General features: G+C 43.2%; 1 protein-coding gene across 17 annotated transcripts in view; it reads left to right on the top strand.

Moving 5' to 3' along the window:
- ptprdb (protein tyrosine phosphatase receptor type Db) overlaps positions 1 to 17,893 on the top strand; it is a 162,315-nt gene that overhangs the window by 62,535 nt on the left and 81,887 nt on the right. Inside the window, exons 1-2 of one of the 17 annotated variants that reach the window (XM_086211373.1) lie at positions 2,225 to 2,307; positions 2,550 to 2,577. The exons of 14 other annotated variants lie outside the window; for them this stretch is intronic. The gene's annotated coding sequence lies outside the window, so the exon portion shown is untranslated. Of the gene's footprint in view, positions 1 to 2,224; positions 2,308 to 2,444; positions 2,578 to 17,893 lie in introns of those variants that run through there. 2 more of the 17 variants (XM_086211371.1, XM_086211372.1) reach the window with 2 other exon arrangements.

Here is a 17,893-nt window from a genome sequence, read left to right as displayed (position 1 = left end):
ACAGTGATGCCCCAAAATAAGAAATGGGACAACTTGAAGAAAACAACTAAGCCTATATGAAATTAAATGTTTAAGGACCTGCATGTTTGAACGCTGTTTGTGCAACACAAAAGGAGTTGGGATCAAATAACTTATATTATTATATTTTATAGAGGAAAACTTTAATGACTGTTTCTCTGTGGTACTTCTATTTCTAATATTAGGTTTTGCTGGGGGTTTTCCCTTTATTTTTCTCATTAAATTTCAACTGAACCCTCTTGTCTTACCTCCTGTAAGTACAGATGGTTTGTCTTGGTGCTCTGATAGGAGACTTGTGAAACTGCTGGCTCTATGTCCAGGCTACATTAAAGACACTAGAGCAAAAATATCAGCTGATCAATGGGGTCTAATGTGCGTGTGATTGCCCCCCTCTATGATGAAGCCTCAGGGTCATTTTTATCCTGGTGAGGAACCTCTGTTGAGAAGTATTTAATCTCTAATGAAATTGTAGTTTTTACATAGTAAGAAGACAGTCGAACAACTAACAGCAGGATCAGCACACTTTCTTTGGATGAGTCTCGTTCCCCCAGTGTATGTTAAAATAAAAAATCCTTTCAGGCAGCCTGCTAGATGGTAATATAGCAGAGCTGTCTCTTCCTGGGCCTAATTCATTTCAGTTTGCTTATTTGCACCCACACACAACCCTCGAGTTGAGGTGGTAGTCTGTGGTCAGAGGTTGGTCAGTGGCGGCGGTAGAAGGTGTAGAGTGCTGTGAGGTAGAATGGACCGTCCGTGGCTTCAGGAGGGAGACCTCCATCCTCTCACTGGGGGGAGACTGCAGGAAGCACTGCCGGGTGCAGCCCCACAGCGGTGTCTTAGCGGGCAGGTTGACAGTCTCTGCTTTTGTAAAAATCACTGGTTTCCTAAAGGGAAATCGTCATGCAATAGAAAGTCTGGTTGATCAATGGAAAGATTATCACTAACTTGAATTTTCATTCGGGGGAAAGCAATGTTTCATTTTGAACTCCAGAAAGGAAAGAAAATTGGTAGCATTGCTGTAAGGTAAGCTAATTTTTGTAGGTAACTGTAGCACTCATCTTTATACACTTATTATGTAATAAGTTTAACTGGAAATACAAACTGAATATTAGTGTGGCAAACTAAAATGATCAAGGTCAGTCAATGTTCTCCTGGTGAAATAAATGAATTTACAGTTCCTGTTTTATTTTTGAAATTCTCTTCACATCTGCATCTGGGTTTGTTGGTCTTCCTGTCTGCTTCCGGCACCTGTGTCTTGTTAGTTAATAAGTCGCAGCATTTCTTATCCAATCAGCTCCTTCCCTGCACACCTGTCTCCTCTTGTTTCATTAGCTGAGCTTCTATTTGAGTCTGGCTGTCTCCAGCAGCCATTCTCAGGTCGTCTGTTTTGTCTGTACTTTATGCCTGTAATTATCGCCTCCATTCAGCCAGTTTATTTCACTGTTGTTTCTCAGTTTAGTCACTTGTGTTGTTGCCTGACACCAAGTTTGTTCCTTTGGTTTCTACCTTCCTGCTAACCTGCTGCTCTTTATTAACATTTGGTTCTGCCAATCAACCACCAGAATGTAACAATCATGGTTACTTTGAAAGACAAGTTCCAGGACATGGATTTGTGAATCAAAGACCTATTTTTACTTTTTTTTTGGGGGGGGGGGGGGTACTTATAATAAAGAGAATATAATAATGGTCATGTTCTGTCTCCCAGTAGCTTCTGGTCAGTTTTCCTCCTTGGATGCTACAGTATTTTAATTGCAAACTCATCGAGGCAAAATGAAGTGGAGGCACACTCGCTATCTTGGAGTCATCACCATGAACTCAATCAACTAAATATGAACATTTTTTTAAATAGAAAGGTCACGTGGGAAATGGTTTTTAAAGTGGATGGACTCCCATTTGGACCCCTCCATATTTAATCCGCCCTTTAACAGATAACCATCTTCTCACATAAATTAAGAGTTATCTTATTTGTCTACTTAAGCGATTTCAGATCTGAAGAAATATTCACTGTGAATACGACATGTGACCACATGGCTCAAACTCCAGCTATTCGGCGTTCCTTTTCCATCCCAAACATTTCTCCACCTCCTAATTTGGTTGTCGAAGGGGAGAGAGAGAGAGAGAGAGAGAGAGAGAGAGAGAGAGAGAGAGAGAGATGACAAAGGAAAACGCAGCCCTGTGGACTCCCCCAAATTAATGTCTTGTAGATTGCGCGCGGCGTCTGCATCTTTAAATGTGCCCCAACTTCCCTCCAGCAGCAGTCAACACACCGGCGATTTAGCAGCTGCCTCGGTGAGTCGTTCGTCCAGGCTGGGTAGGGAATAATTGGAGCGAGAGAGTGTGATTGAGAGAGAGAGAGAGAGAGAGAGAGAGAGAGAGAGAGAGAGAGAGAGAGAGAGAGAGAGAGAGAGAGAGAGAGAGAAAAGACGCGCGGTGCGGGATTATTTGGGCAGAGCGGCTGCAGCCACGGTGGATGTAATACCGGCAGAAGGACGGAGAGCTTGAATCTATTCACATTGTGAGTTTTTTTCCAGCGACGGCGCCGGGCGGGATGCTGATATGGTGAGAGCATCTCCTCTTCTTTTGTGTATGTATGTGTGTGTTTGTGTGCGCGCGCGCGCGTGTGTAGTTTTTGTTGTTGTTGACGTACCCTGCTGAGCGTTAACTTATTCTAATGCTCCCGTTGCAGAGCCCAAACAACGCTTCAGCGCGAATTCCCTCAGATGTGAGTCCCAGATGAGTGACACCTCCGCGGAATGTTGTTGTATTTCAGGTGGTCGCTTGTGCTTGGTTTGTGGATTCAGTCCATAATGGACTCATCTAGGATTTAGAGCGTGTCAGCAGTCAATTATGAGTTCGTATTGATCCTAATGTAACCTGATCAATATCTTTTTATTATTATTATCTGCAGTGGCTTCGTGATGATAGTACAGTAGCCCACGATCTTTATTTGCTGTGGTGTCACACCGGAACATACAGGTGTGTTCTTATTTGACATCCTTGTCAAATGTGGAGGCTGTACTGTGACATTATCGCGGTTCTTCTCTACATGGCGACTGTTGAAATGAGTCCACAAATATACATATATATATATATATATATATAAAATGCTTGCTGCCTGGGGTTTGGTGCTCCCCCTCCAAACATGCTCAGAGGTATTTTCTCACGACTGCCACCAACACACTCACTCACACTCACACACACAGTAGGCTGAATGGACATTTAATGATGCGCACACACACACACACAAAATGTATTTTTTTAATAGATGTCAAGCTGGTTCAGTCTATTCTGAGTGTTTGTTGATTCATGCAAAACCTCAACATTTTAGTGGATTACAGGGGTGGTTTTCTCTCTTGGCTTGTTTATTAAATTAGACATATTATGAAGAGTTTGACTCAATTAGAACATTTTTTTGATTAGAGTTGATGAGGCACATCATGCGCGTATGATCTTATCTCGCTTCACCTGTGAGATGATTGTTTATTCTTGAGAGCCACGCTGTAGTTTCTGATGCATGACATTTATATTTCTTTTTTTCACGCCATGCACGGCTATCACTCATTGACTGTAATGTGCCGTAATGTACCGATCACTGTGCATTTGTGTGTGTGAGTGAGTGTATTCAACAGTAGTCAGCAGTCTTGCTCAAACATTATAGCAGCATTACAGACCTCACAATCAATCATGCGAGTACTTAAACAGCAATTAAGGTGCAAGGGAAACTATAGAGGGAGGAAGCAAAGTCGGTTCATGTCTATGTGAATATAGTTTCCTTTCACAACGCTTTCATTCAAAAAGCTGCAGTGAGGCCACATATGATGTTGTGTTTCCAGAGTGAAATGTAAAAATTGACACGTTTACAAATGTTATCATACATTTCCTCATCTAATGTGCATTAATGGTGAATTCACCCCCCCCCCCCCCCCCCATGCTTCTGCTACACTGTGTAGATGTAAGTGGACTGTTTTATGAAGCTAGCTGGCTACTCCCAGGTCAGAGGTGCCTTGTCATATGCCAGTCTGTGACAAGTACGTTACCCCAGCTGATCTCTCAGTATGGTGTGTATACGGTGTGTGTGTACGTGCATGCGTGCGTGCCACTGCAGCTGTTCCTCCTCTCAGAGAGATTAAGTTTCACAAGAGGTGATGGATGCCAATGTCTGCAGAGCCATGCAGCTGTGTGTGTGTGTGTGTGTGTGTGTGTGTGTGTCTGTGTGTGTTGTCAGCGCTTTTCTACATTTCTCTGCACACAAATGTATGGCACTCTGCCTGCACATGTATGTGTATAGATGTTGTAAGTGTTGTGTCATTGGCCTGAGGGCTGGGTCAGGTTAGGGGAGGTGACAGAAAGGTCAGGGATGTTATGTTGTTGGGTTGGTAATTATAGTGACTGTGACTTTGGTTCCCACAGACCAGGCCAATGCAGTCTAAACCAGGAAGACACAGGCAGGTCAGCAGAGGCCGGTCGCTGCCTGCATGGGTCAGCTTGTCTTGCTCCAAACAAACAACTCTGCCAAGCCAGAAAGAAAAACTTCACTGTGTAAAAAGTCTCACCATCAAAACTTTTGGTGTTGATCACGCAGAAGAAAATAGAACGTCTGTTCTTTTTTTTACTTTTTTTTGTATTTTTTTATCCACAGCGGTAACAGTAAATTTATGGGTGCTTCTCAAGAATCAAACAGTGGATGTAAAGGTTTTCAAAGAGGCTATTTTGAGAGACAGCCTTGTGGGGAAATCAAAAAACAGGCTGTAAACAGTCAGGGCAGAGAAGGCAGAGGTTGCTGCTTCAGTTACCATTAGCCAGGATCCAGCTGTGTTGCTTCTTGCAAATGGGAAAGGATGTGGAGCAAACAGGAGTATAGACGAGCAGCGAGATTAGTGGAAGATGCACAGCCGTGCTATTGATTTACCTGGCAGTCGGGAGGGGACAGGTCCAATCTGTCTCCCTATCATCTGTCTGTCGGTTCGCCCGTGTCTCGGCATTCCTGTCTTTTTCTCTCTGTGACCTCTAGATTTACCCCACATGCCTATACCTCTCCGACATCTAATCTATATCTGGGATTTCTCTCATCTCTCTGTTTGTTTGTTCATATTACACCCTTTTGGTCACTTTTTCTTCATCCTTTGCTTCACTATGCCTTCGTCCCTCTCTCTCTTTTCTCATCTATCTATCATGCACCCAAATACAGGTTGTGAATTGCTAATTAATAGCAACGATGTCTTCACCTGTGGAGAAGAGCATATGGTGAGATATTAAAAATTTAACTTGAGATTTTCCTCGCTTCATCTGCTCTGGCTCCTCTGTTTCTGTAGCTCGCCCTGTCTCTCTCGCTCTCTCTGTCTTGTCTTTTTACAGTACAAAACTGTTTTGTTGTTTCCTGTTTTTGTTTAGAAGTTGTGTGTGTTTGCAGTAGCAGTGTTTTTTTTCACGCTCTGCTCACTATTCCGTAACAAAGACATCCCATTTGCATATTTAGTTTTACGTGTGTGGCTAATGTTGGAATTTTAGTAATGAGGAGCGGACGAATATTGTGAGACCCAGAGAAGTATTGATTCATAGATGGCATGAGAGACAGTGATTGTGGGAGGGTGGAGGGGTGGGGAGGCGATCCTTCATCACCACCCCACCTCCCTCCAATCAGAGGGAGACACTTTGAAGGAGCCAGGCACCACCACAACAATTCCATTTTCCAACCAAACCACTTATACCAGCACACACACACACAGGCATATAATCTGAGGCAAACATGCTTCTCCTTCTCAAGGATCTAAGAGTTTCCCACCTCAGCAGACTCTCAGTCCACTTCCATGTCTGTCTCTGTCTTCTTTCCCCTTGTCCCATGTTTCTGTCTCCCCCTCACTTGTGCAGCACCCGCTCTCCTCCATCCTCTATCCCCATGGCACGCATGACAGTTTAACATAGCAAACTGGCGCCAGACCACAAAGTCTTATTTTCCCCTCTGCAGTTCTTTCAGCCCTTTCTCTTTCTTTTTTTCTCTCTCTCTCTATCTACCCCCCACCCCACCCTGTTCCCTCCCCTCCCCTCCCCTCCCCTCTTCTCCCCTTGCTCCCTGCCCCTCCTCACTTCTATACAGTTTAATCTGCAGTGGGGGCTTAGTGGCACGGCTGCAGGACTTCCACATCACTTCTTTCTCTCAGCTGGAGGATTTGCCTCTGTTCTGGTCCTCCATTCCTCTCTATCTTCTTCAGCTATTTGCTAATTTATTTAATTATTCTTTTGTATGTTTTTTGTATTTTCAGTCTGATCATTCCCTTATTTAATTATTGTGTCCATCAACATAAAACTCATAAAATGAGGAATTGTTGTAGGGGGGGCTTTGTATCTGTGTTTCTGCTCCAGAGACAGAATATTTAACGATACACTTGATTTGGAAGTCTTTGTTTGTGTTCGTATTTGGCTTTTGGCGACATGAAGCGGTCCTGTGGAGGATATTTCCCAGAGGCTATGGGTCAGTCAGACAGTGTTGGCAAGACTACACTTTAGGTTTTATGGTGGCTTCATGCTAATACATGTACATTTCAAACTGCCACTCCAGGAGAAGCAACGTGTGCTGTATGAATTCATGGAGGGTGTCTCTTCTGTTTTGTTTTGTTTTCTCTCCTCAGATAGAGATTCCCACCTCGAGGGGTTAAGAACAATAAATGTAAAGGCTTTTCATGTGAACCGATCAATCAATCAGCAGCGGAGTAGACATTTATATGAACACTTCATGGATGAATACCTCGGGTTACAGCAAGGACTTTTCCAGTCCATTATATTGGCAGCCAGTGTTTGCTCTGGGTCCTCTGCGGGAGTCTTTACCTCCGCTGTCCTCGCCATGGCAGAGCGTCAGTTCTTGGCCTCTGTCGCAAAACCTCTCCTTTCACTACCGACAGGGCCAAGTAGCAGCTGGACTGCCTCAAAATGGCTCCTACCAATCATCCTCTGACACATTCATTCGTTTTTAGCTTCTAATTAATCTGCCCCGTCCAGGATTAGCCCTCAAGACTGTTTGTCTGTAGATTTGTAATTAATGACTTTGATTGTCTATTTTGTTTGTTTTTTGCCAATGGAATCAGGATAAGACTGTTGAGCTGTGCGTCTCTTTTGTCCCGTTGTTTATCCTTCATCCTGTTGTCACTCGTTTACCCTCTTCCTCTCTCTGGGGGACTGGGAGTCCAACACAAATCCCATTTCTTGTTGTTTGTGTTCAGGAATTATGTTCTGCCTCCCCACATCCCCTCAGACTCCCTAAGGCACCTGGGATTAAATGGTGTGTGTGTGTGTGTGTGTGTGTGTGTGTGTGTGTGTGCGCGCGCGCACGCAGCTTCTCAGCTTTCACAATTAGTGGATTACGTAAGGGCGCTCTGTGTGTTACAATCATCGTAAAGACAGGTTCACAGGATACGAGTATTGATGTGGGCTGTATGAGCATGAGGATGTATGTGCATTCCTGTGTACACACACACACACGCACACACACACACACACACACACACACACACACACACACACATGGGCATGTGGATGAATAATCTCTTTACAAGCACCAAACATTTGAAATTATTAGACACGCTGTGTCCTCAGAAGACAGGCTGCCACGGGCTTGGATGCAACCCTGACCTGAAATGTCCTGCAGGATCTGGAGGATTTAGTTTGTGTATTCCATCTTTTTGATTATGACAATGTTCATGTTGCGTGCGTGTTTGTGTGTGTGTGTGTGTGTGTGTGTGTGTGTGTGTGTGTGTGTGTGTGTGTGTGTGTGTGAGGAAGCGCATTACACTTAGAGACATGCTCAGACTGGCAGTATGCTGAACATCTCTGAGAACATGTGGAATCATAAACTTCATTCATCCCTGTAAGGAGTGACCTGAATACTGGGGGAACACAAATTTAGTAAGATAGAAGAAGAGTATGAAAGCATCTTTTCATTATTATCCATCTTTCACCTTGCACTGCTAAGATGCTCTACAAAATCATTTCCTTTCTTCTCTAATGTATCCCAAACCCCCTACTCAGCAATTCCCGACGACTCCATTCCTGGACGGCCTTTAGACACAGGAAATGCCTAAGCAGGTCTCTCAATATTAAATTTGACCTGTCATTTAATACGTCCTCTTGTGTAGAGTTTGGCATCATTTTTCCCCTGCATCCTCTGAATCTCCCGACTGAAGCTAAGAGACACCTAACCAACTGGCGGCCTCCCCCGTACAGTACCTTTCATGAGAGGCTCCTCTAATAGATTTATTGAAAGTAACAAGGTTGTGTTCTAGAGTTACGGACAAGGCTTTGTGTCTGTCTGGACTTGGGCGTCAGTAAACTGTTCAATAAAGACGTTTTTAAACTTAAAGCATTACTTCACCTAAAAAGTGTATTTTCCTGCTGTATGCTTAGTAATCAATAAGTAATAAGATTGAGCCAGAAATAAACTACAACACTTTCAGGTTCTTTGTTTCTGTGAACGAGAGCGAGCCAGTTGGTTCGACTGAATACCCCAGCTGGTGGGTCTTGGCGCTACCGTGGACAAGTACTGAACAAGAGGGTTACAATTTATTGTTTTTAGTGTTTGTTGATTGCTGAGCATGCAGCTGGATAAAGAAGACATGGATTTTACTTTTATGTGAGAGTTCGTAACAGGATGATATTGGACAGTTTCACGGCACTATTGGCTTCCAGCTAAGGGTACGTGGCTGGCTTTTTCTCCATTTTAGAGTCACAAAGAAGTGACACAGCGGTGAAAAACAACTTTGTGAACTCAAAAAAACACCAATTTGTGAGTACCTAAAAGGCAAAATACACTTTTTGGGTGAATTATGTGCTAGCTGCATTGCAGAATATGGATACAGTGCGTGTGTGTGTGTGTGTGCGTGTGCGTGTATTGTGTGTGCACCCTTTTTTTGCATACCTCAGTCATGAACAGACTGGCTGTAATAGAAGTAAGCAAATAAACAGGAAAAGTAAACAGATAAATAAAGAGTGGAGGAATTGTACTGGCAAGATTTTGAAAAATCATTTCGGTTCATGAAAGCACAAATATAAATTCCACTACATCTGCTCCAACTCTTTATACTGCTGCTCAAAACCCCAAAACACTAAACGTTCAATTGATAGAACAAATTCTTGCTTTTATGTACAACACTTTAGAAGACTGAGAGCTTATCAAGCTGCTTCTGGTCAGGAAATAAGTTAATTATATGGATTTAATTGGCCGTCAGTTCTTGCTTGCTGTGTAAATTGTTTATAAGGGACAGTCTAGGTTTGCAATGATATGCCACTCACACAATTCACAAAAGTCATAATTTGCCGTGGTAAAACATTTATTGTACTGTGTACTTCACTTAAAGTACTGAATGAAAATGAACCCGGAAGGAGAATATCACCTTCGCATTTGCGTTTTCTTTTCTTCATCCAGCCTTGTTTTCATGTAGGAGACTCTTTGCACAGTTCATCCCTAAAATTGTTGTTGTAACTGATTGTACTGATTGTATGACTCTGTACACAAAGATGAAGTCTCACACCACTGCCACCGTATGACAGTCACACCTCTCTTGTGTTCGGGATACAAACTCACTCGAGTGTGAGACAGATTTTTAGAGTCTCTGATGTCATGGGGCAATGTTGGGCCCAAGAGAAACAGCAGAGTTTGGACTTGGGGAGGTTTAGTGACAGCCTGCTAAATTGGATCTTGGAGAAGATCTGTAAGATATGGTGGGAGGGGGGGCAGCTGTTGAAGGGCTAACGCCGATTATGTTGCTGATCCAACAGGAAGCTCTTCCTCTGGTGTGATGTGTGGTCAGGAATCATTCCTGGACTAGCTGCGACTTGTTGAGAGAGCCGATGCGATCGAGGCCGTCGTGAGATGCTATAGTCAAGACAAACACACTGTGGGCATCTGTGTTGCCTCTTTTGACAGACATAATAGGGGAGTGTCAAAGCCAAGTTAAAGGCACTAAAACGCAGGATTATAACGTAATCTGACATTTCTTGGCTGATATGCTGATTCACCGATTAGAAACCAGTCTGCCATGCCAGCAGCATGTGTGCGTGTGTGAATGAGAAAGAGAGACACGATGACAGATAATGTGTTTGTGCATAGAGGGTGGGAAGGGAGGGGGGGCAATTCATTTGCAGGCAAGCTTAACGTATGCTGCCTGCTAGACAACATGAAAAAGAACAATCACCCGAATGAGAATTGCAAAGCCTACATATCTCAGCTGTCAACCGCAGTGTTGGCATCCACTCACACAAGTGGCAACACACTATCACTCTCACACACAGACACACAGAGTGAGGCACTTTATGATAAGCTTGCTTACTCCAAATGGACTGCCCAACACACGCATGCACAGATATATACACACAACCACACAAGCAGCATACATTAAGTTTGCTCAACAAATTGGCCGCTGAGCACACACACTGCAATACAGAGATATTTTTCCTGTTGTGGTGTGTGCTCATTGTAAGCAGCCTAGCAGCACTCTGCTCTTCTCAAAGACTATTTAGCTGCTTCTCTGATGCGCTGGGTGGCAGCCAGTGAAATGGTGGTGCTCATTGTGGAAGGCTACTGGCTGCCATTGATTTGAACCAGCGGGTCTCTGAGGATACATACTGTTGCCCTGGCAGCTAGGCTCAGGGAAGGGGACTGTGTGTGTGTGTGTGTGTGTGGGGGGGGGGGGGGTTTACAAGGATTTCCTCATGTTGTGGGGACACATTGGTTTACATGGATTGTATGGGAATTCACCTTTCATATGGTGACCAAAAGGAAGTCACTATATTGTAAGCTTTGAGTTGTAGGGTAAAGACTCTCAGGTTTAGGGTCAGATGATCACATTGGTGCTAATTTAGCGTTAAATTAATGTCGATAAACAGATTCTGCATATGAAAAAAGAAACTGTAGGCGAGGGAGAAAATGTCTGGACTGGGAAGCTTCCGGTTTCCATTTGAATAGCCTCAACCGAACACGTTTGAACGGGCCTCAGTTGCGTTCATGTCCAGAGTCCGTGTGGAGCTCAAAAAAGATGGAACGATTGGCTGAAATGCAAGGCCAGAAAATGGTCTGATGATTTAACATAGCCATGTTAATTGTAGCATTTTTAAACTGTTAACTGAGTTTAGATTGGTTACTTTTGAGACAATCAACTCTTAACTCCGCCATTGATCTGCGGACGGAACAAGAAAGCCTGGACCAGATACCCGCTGGCCACACCAGACCCCCAAATGAGTATTTAGACCCAGGTAAACCCTTTGAAAAGCCAATTGATCCTGTTGTCACTGTGAGTAGTCAATGGATCGCTGTGTTTTTCTGGTGCGTTACCCTCAACCTGCTGAAAAAGTGTAGTCAAACTAAAAAGATGTCAAAACTGTACTGTAGACCGCTAGCTTGCTTGTATTCACTCTTTGGCAGCTGCAGTGAAAGCAACAAATGAGGACAGTGATGATGTTTGTGTGGCTACCATTTTACATCTTCTGCTCCAGTCAGCTTTTGAAACTCAACGCCAGCCTAATCATGTTTGAAAGCTGCTTGAATGCAGACGGGTTGAATTTGTGGTCAACATAACAAAAAAGTCACTGACGTTACCAGTGAAGCTTTCGTTCCACTATCCACAAATTACTGTGCTCACACAGGTTTTTATGGTCACATCAGTACCGATTAAGAACCGTGTCTAGTGCAGGGTCATATTATCCTGAAATGAATTCCAATTAAACCGGTTCACATTGCAGACAAAAGATTCAATGTTAGAGGGTGTTAGCAAGGGTTTTGGGCTATTGGGAAAGGAGGCTGAAGGTATAAAGAAAGAGGCTCACTGAGTGCAATCATTGGGATGTACAGCAGTGCAGTGTGCAAGGAATTGTTTAAAAGCAACTCTGTAGCCCGAACCTGATTAGAACCATTTTGGGAAAACTTGAGGTATTTCCAGAGTGATCAATTAGCCGTCTTTCTTTTGATGTGATTTGTTGTGAGAGAGACATTCAAGGAATATTCCTCCATATTTTCACGTTTCATTCTCCCTCAGTCTTTTTTTTTTTTTTTGTCTCCCCCCACTCTCACAATTCAACTCCTTAGACAAGCTTTGGAAAATAAACAAAGGGAAGCTGGCATCGGACTATAAATAATGCAGACACACAGATTGGGGTCAAATGCTTTGGATTCCACAACACATACGCCTGGATTGGAGCTTGCACACATACATCAACGAATACAGAAATTCACATTAAACATTGTTTTTTTTTCTTCCTTGTAGCAAAATATTTTCCCTTGTTAGCATAAAGCCTGATAATTCAGCGCACATGTGTATACAGCTAATACACACGAATACTCATGCACACACATTCCTCTTTATAAGCACACACTGAGGCTGTTTACTGCCTTGATGTCCCTCGATGACACAGCATGACAAACGAGTCTGTTCGGAAAACATTTAGGTCTCGTTGCGTGCCCCTCCACCATCCTTCTCCTTTTCCCCTCTTCTTTTCATAACTCCGACAAGGGCAACTCAGCCATCCTCTCCATCCACGGCTCCTATCCATCAGCGCCCTGCCATAACCTGCTGCTGCACCATGATAGATGGCTTCTCACGCGCTGATGTATTGGCCTATCAGACTTTGAGGAAGTGACAGATTGTATCATTATGTGCCCTTATGTTACGTGCGTCTTGTTTTTATATATATTATTAGTGTTTATCTGGCGCAACTTAGTGTTGTGTTACAGAGGAAACATTTTTCATTGTTGTGTACTTCTCAAAGAGGGTGAAAAAGACAAGAGTGTTTTGATGAGCAGAGACATGAGAGGAGGAGTGTTAAAAGGCTATACTCCTTAAAAAAAATTTCTTTAAGAGCGAAAAAGAACCTTTGAAGGAAATGCTCTTCCATTATACATTCTTCGTATGCTCTCACAATTCTTCCACCAACTACTGGCAGTAAAGACAATGGTGAAGGGAAAACTTCCTTTGATTCCTAAGAACCGACACTCATACCTAACATCGACTCTTGATTCCTTTAAGGAGCGATTATAGCCCTTCACCTCACTCTCCTCTTAGGGTAACCAACAGGAGCCTGCAGTGTCATTCATGTACTTCTCTCAAAATTTTGGGTCTCAAATTTCTCATAACACAAAGTTGTTGGACAGCACCAGCAACCACTTTATTGTAATAAGACCATGAAGTTGCAGTGTAAATGCCCTCAGTAGCTAGAAAGCACTCAATGAGCACATCCTCAGCTGAGGCACTTTAGTGCTCAGGCTCAAGTTAAAGCTGCAAGCAGTGATGAGTGGGAGGTGAAACCTGATCATATTTGGATTTTTCATGAAGAAGCAGACCAATGCTGCCCTGTGGTGCAAACACCACTACCTGCATCCAATAGGTGGCGCTAGTGAACACGCCGCTCTATATCCCGTGACGACAGCACAGTGTCATTTTGATCAAAATCAAATGACGTTTCTGAAAAAAGGCTGATTTCCTGCTTCCACTAGGTGACGCTATGACCATGACTGCAAGTGTCTACAGTTTTGGGGGGGGTCATCAACCACGTAAAGTGTGGAAAAGACGTGAACATGTTGTGTTACCACCAGGTGGTGCTATGACCAGGACTATTTTGGGCTACAGTAACTGCAACATAGCGAGCACTGTGAAAGAAATAAAGGCTCGTTCTAAACTAACGAAATGCAACAATTGTAAATATTGAAAACACAGTCATTGATACTATGTTTCAATTGTCTTAAACAATCTATCAAAATATAACACAGTGTTCCTTTCAAAGTATGCAAAATAAACTTGAAATCAAACAGTTGTATGGCGGCAATGTGATCGAACATTATATTTGACAAGTAGAGTATTATGATTATGAGTTAGTTAATCCTGAAACTGATCTTATGGATGCAGTAAGCGACTGTACATATGTGCCACTCTTTGATGGTTTAATCACATGCATGTAACTGAACACAATTCTCAGATGGATGTGCTGTAAGAGTCTGTTAATTGTAAATTTCGGCCTCCTTTATTTCTATGGAAATTCTTCCTCCTACTGGAGCTTGTATTTTCCACCTCTGACTCTAGACACATCGTTGTAAAATACCTACATGCAGCTGCTGCTTTTTCTTATGTTTTTAACCCTGCAATGATGTTAAGTTACTTTCAAAGTGCAGCCAGTGTCAGAGTATTGTATCGCAAGCTCAAATTCCCACTTCAACATTATTCAATGATGCTTCAAGTCCTTCACTCTTGACTTAACCCTGAAATCAATTATAGAAATGATGCAGCAGGTCATTGTTTGTATGACCTCCTGTGGAAAAATGTCAGACAGAGTATTAACAGTCCATGTGCATTGTTTTTGTGCTGGACTCATTCAGCCTACAGGCATTTTCACTGACCCCTGACGCCTAAATCCTCTCCAGTGGGTGCCGTGTAATGATTGATGACGTCATTAGGGGCATCAGTGACACAAACGAGGATATGCGTTGACAGACAGCGGCCTCCCTCCTCGCTCATCTCCCTCTTGCCTGTGCCTGCATTAATCATAAGATGAAGCTGTGAGGTTTTGAAAGTCTTCATCATTGCGAAAGCAGGTCCTGTATTTTAACCAGCTAACATTGCTAAACTCCACTCTGTGTTTGCGCGTATCACACACATCAGCTTGTGCGTTTGAGGGACAGAGACAGCGAAGTCTCCGTGGTCCCTCTCTCCTCCTCTGTATTCTCTTTATGCCCCAGAGTCTCTTCTACTGTAAGACAAGCTCTGCGTTGCTGTCACGAGCAATTATAACGTATACAGCACCATACAGGGCTTCCCTCCTGAGGCCTACAGATTAAACACCCACGAATATACACACACACACAGGCGTGTATGCACTCATGGGAAGATACACACGTACTATACTGTATGCACACTTGACATCACACAGCATACGCTAATCTGTCTCTCCAGCTTGCTTCAGTTATTTTCCTTTATCTTGCAGTTTCCTTGCACAGGAGGGCAAAGTATTACCTTTTGTTACTTTGTTGAAGTACACTTTTGAGGTGCTAGTACTTTGTATTTCTGGTGCACTACATTTGCACTTTTAAGTCCGTGGTATCATCTTGGCTGCCTCAATTACTTTTGGCAGATTCTGAAGTTCTGGCAGCATAATAGTTAACAATAGTAGTATATGATTTTAGCTCATACTGACCCGTCCAAGGTGAACCCCACCTCTCACCCAACCAAAAGCTGCTGGGATAGACCCCCCCCCCCCCCCCCCGCGACCCTTAACAGGATAAGCGGAAGAAACGGATGAATGGATGGGTTTTAGCTCACTCCTACCATCTAAAACGTCAATCTGCCATTTCGGAAAATAAAGGCTACTTTTGATTATTGGAGGGCATGTGTACTAATAACACTTGTGTTCTTTAATTTCAATATTTTTTTATGCAGGACTTCCCTTTTATGGTATCTTATTTTTATCCCACCACTTCTCAAAGTAATTGTTTCCATACACACCTCAAGTGAATTGCAAACTAAAGGGAAATGTAACAATCAGAAACTGAAAATTTGGCATGTTTCCATAAACGGGTTTAGAGCGAATGAAGTAGCGACGGGTATCTTCATCAGTAGATTGCAGTATAGACAACGTGGCTGCGATAAAGAGAGCAGAAGAGGAAAATGAGGGTGTTTTGGCAAACATCTGTGAGAAAATGGAGAGGTCTTGAAGAATTGTGCTCAGTGGGCAGGAAGTAATTGTCCTTATATGCCAGCTTCTATCGGCCGTGTTGCATCCTGTCCAGAGACGGAGACAAAGTTTAGGAATATCTGGAAAGATGATGCAGTGGAAACACTCGGTCAGACGGGAGGTTAAGGTTGTATCACAGCTGATTTTGAAAAAAAAAAACGCATTTGAAAACTGAGGGAATTTTGTTTAAAAAAATAAACACGGCTTTTTATTTAGCATTTCTAATGATCTTAAAAATGCACGTTAAATGTACCATTCACGTATTGTGTGATTCATAATGTAAAAGCACTGATCATATTTTGAAGTTACAGAGCAATAAGAGCACTAGACGTCATCTTTTGATGTCATGGAACTCAAATAAGAAACCAGCTCGTTACGTAAAGTCCTGGTTGCAGCTGAGGCAGATGGAGCATTAATACCAGAAAATCACTTTTTAGGGGGGGGTACTAGGAAACATGTCAGTCTCTCCATCACTTTCTTTGCATGTCTTGCTCGCCATCTTCTTACACACACACACAAACACACACACACACACACACTGCAGATCCAAACTTCCTTGCTCAATGACATCATTGAGTTGTGGTGCCCCCAGCGGCAGCAAGCCTAGGAAGGGTGGAGGTGCTAGCGCTTGCGCTTAGATGTCTGATTTGATTCACCCTGACAACCAAGGACCATTTGGGAGCCGTGTAACCACGGCAACTCCCATCACAACATTCTGGGTGGTTAGTCAGCGGGGCCAGTCAGGGCCGGTGTTCCTTGCATCCATTTTTAATGGCCAGTGTACTTAGTCGCTCTTCCTGGGCCTGTCTCCCTGCGGTCCCATCTCCAAGAAGGAGAGGCAGCCGCGCTTGGTGGAAAAAGCCCCCATTACATATTTATTGTCCCAAGTCTTAATTATTGAGCCAGAGGGGAAGTGGGTTTTGCTCTTTTCTCTCACTCACCCTCTTCCATCTTTTTAACTCAGAGGGATGAGATCTTCTCCTTCCTTCTGCCTCCTTTCTCTCCCTGCTCACCATTTGCCAGACTTTTATCCTTATAAACTATGCAACTTCATATCCATCTAAAGTAACCACCAATGGAAAATATGTGGTTTTGTGTACAGAAAAAAAAAATCACACAATATGCTTTCATATTCCAGCAGAAGCAAGGAAGGAATGACATGTTTGTGACAGAATGTGAAATCTAAATCGTTTTATGACCATAGCGTGCTTGTATAGTTTAACATTTCAAAATGTTCCAAGTGAACTAAGCTGCACTTTGCTTGAGACTGCTGCACTTCTTTCGGTCACATACAACACCGTGGTCAAGAGGCAGGCCGCGGTTCAGGCACACGTCGAGTTCCCAATTATGGTAGTTATGGCTGATTAGAGACACGGAGGGTTTCACAGTAGCCTAATGTTGGCATGCACAGCAAGAATCCTCACAATCACTTAAAAATCCATGTTCAGTGTTCACATGCATTTCCCTGCATGTTATTTTGAGTCACACTCATGTACTCCCACTCCTCTGCTGGCCAAAATCAATGGGAGGGAAAAGGTTGTGTAACCCCATCCTTCTCTTTCAGTCGTTGTAACATGACATCGGAGAAGATTGATCAAGAAATGTATTTTTGGACTCAATTGTACATTGGCTTCCCTTTGACCTTCAACTGTTATTGTTATGTTGGTCACCTCACAGTCTTTATTTTTCAGTCGACTTGTCAAATCCACTCGATGTTAAACGTTTTGAGATATGAAAGAATCAATCTTCCTCGCGGTATTCTCTGAGCTTCCGTCTAAAAGGAGGAAAGATGAGGCATCACTTTAATTTGTCGACACAACTTGAGATCACCTCGAGGTAGACATGGAATAAGCGCGCCTTCCTGTTCTCACATATTCTTTATCTCCCGTCAGTCAACAGTCAGTCTAGTGTCCATTGAAGAATAAAGTGTCTTTCACAATAGAAAGGCCATCTCTTGACTTGTGGTGAACTGTGGAATTCAATGAATGCATGAAGCAGAGTTTGTGAACTGCTGTGTGATTCCTCTGCTGCCTCTTCCTCCTCTGACTCATAAAAAAATAAGTCATTGTGGTGTGTGTGTGTGTGTGTGTGTGTGTGTGTGTGTGTGTGTGTGTGTGTGTGTGTGTGGCATTTTCTGTGAATGGCTGCATGTTTGCTGCTAGTGTTAAAGCACAGG

This window comes from Aulostomus chinensis, chromosome 8 (assembly GCF_037954235.1).
Source record: "Aulostomus chinensis isolate RoL2024-O1b breed Wild chromosome 8, RoL_Achi_v1.0, whole genome shotgun sequence".
NCBI classification, from domain to species: Eukaryota; Metazoa; Chordata; class Actinopteri; order Syngnathiformes; family Aulostomidae; genus Aulostomus; species Aulostomus chinensis.
Note: the sequence above shows the minus strand (reverse complement) of the source record. Positions and strands in the feature narration are given on the sequence as shown.